The sequence below is a fragment of the Spea bombifrons genome, chromosome 4, assembly GCF_027358695.1.
Source record: "Spea bombifrons isolate aSpeBom1 chromosome 4, aSpeBom1.2.pri, whole genome shotgun sequence".
Lineage (NCBI taxonomy): Eukaryota > Metazoa > Chordata > Amphibia > Anura > Pelobatidae > Spea > Spea bombifrons.
In genome coordinates this window covers 93,891,490-93,893,497 of record NC_071090.1, presented here as the reverse complement: position 1 = coordinate 93,893,497, position 2,008 = coordinate 93,891,490, and positions in this window count along the sequence as shown.

The following is a 2,008-nucleotide window of genomic DNA, read 5'->3' as shown; positions in this document are numbered from 1 at the left end:
GGTCTTTTTAGATCAGGCATTGAGTTATTTCTCCATCCAGTTGAAGTTCAAGGGCCTTACTGGACATGGACATTAAACTTCCCAATATCAGACTATTGACTATTGACTTTCACGCGGTCTAAGTGCATGCCGCTGTCCACTGGTCTACACAAGCCGATCACCATTTTTTAATAGTCCCCCAGCAGCTACAGTATAGATGAGACAAGCTGGTTGGTTACTTTTGATTAGATAGAAGGTAGGAAGGCCAAGAGATTGTTTTTGTATACGGGGCTTTAGTCAGTAAGAATGTATGTATTTTTTTCCCCATTGGGGTTTTTCTAAATAGAGATCCCTAAAGGGGGCCTTTTTTATTAAGAGGATCTGTTACAACAAAAGGGTGAGTGGGCTTTTTTTTGTAAAAAAATAAATAAATAAAAAAAAGAGTGATCCTGATGAAGGGGAAATGTTTTTGTAAATGAGTGTGTTTCTAGGCAATGGAGAGTCTTTTTTTTTAAACTTTTTTTCATTAAACTCCGGACAGTAAATGAAGTTGTATGGCACGTTGAAACAGTGCTCTTTGATGACTAACTATGGCAATTAACTTGTTCTTTTGATTTCATTTTATGTGCGCTACAACGGCCACCTATATTTAAACGAAAAAATGGATCAAAATTGTTTTGTGTTCTGTGTACTCGTTGAAGATATTTGGCAACTCTACCGGGCCAGATTTCTCCTCCCTCATGGATGGCACCATGCCCAGTCTTACATCTTTAATTTATTGAAAATAAATAAAATATGTTACGATCAAAAACTTGCAGTTTTTATTTTCTATTTTCTTTTTTTTTTGCAATGCATTTATCATTAATGGTTGCTTAATAAATTATACACGGCAACAGAGTTTTTTTGTATTTATTATTCTGTGCCTAAGAAAAGTTTGAAGTTTAATACATGATCCTCTGTAATAACCAACAAAACTGAATATGATTAAATGCCCACAGCAATTATGTTGCTAAAACTTAAAAATCATTTACCACAAATACTTTTAACATAAAATTTACACTTTGACAACCTTTGTTTTTTTTATGTATTTAGGGTTGTCTTTAACATGGGGCAAAAGGGGCAGCTGCCTCCAGCCCAGTCATTTCCTGATGTATTATACAAAGTTATAACCTCGCACAAGCCAGTGTGTACAATGCTGAAGAATACTGTATATATTTGATACAAGTGTATGTGAAGTATCCATATAAATCATAGAAAGGGACTTAAATCACAAAGAAAAATGTCATACCGAAATGATGGCATCAACAACACATGTTCTTCAAATCAGTGAAGTGATTTAATATTGTTGACTTTAGCATAAACACCCAAATACAATACACATAAATTATATCTAAAAGTTTCAAAAATATTACCAATATTACATTTTTTGTAACATATTTGTTTCTTTATAAGACCATTCATTGCGTTCATGGTTTAAACCGACTGTGTTATTTTCTTTTGCAAGAGGACCAAGTTCACATAGAATAAAACATTTGCTTTTCAAAGAAATTGCAAATCATCTTCTGATTCTCTGTAGGCAGGAAGGGTTTCATCATTCTAAAAAAATAAACCGCACACTTTGTGACATTTGACAATGAGGTCTAGATATATTGATGATTGCTAAAATTAAAGGCAGACCTGTCTTTTACACACACATGTGGATGACAGGTTTCATGACAGGTGAACGGCATGTTAGACACACAGCACTGGTAAAATTGCCAGCAAATGTATAGAAAAAAATGTTAGAATTCAGAGAGCTCCCTGGCCTCTACGCCACAAAACTCTGTTTAATTAATGTGCCAGCAAGGGAACCGGCTTAAAATCACTCAAGGGAGCCGGAGGTCTGTTAAAGACCTCCGATACCGCTCTCTTGCGAGCCTGCTCCTCCAGCGGCGGACATTACTGTCCGTCTCTGGAGGGGTGCCGGGTGCCGGCAAGTTGGCACCCCCTGATGAGCGGCACCCGGTGCGGACCGCCCCCCCCCCGCTCC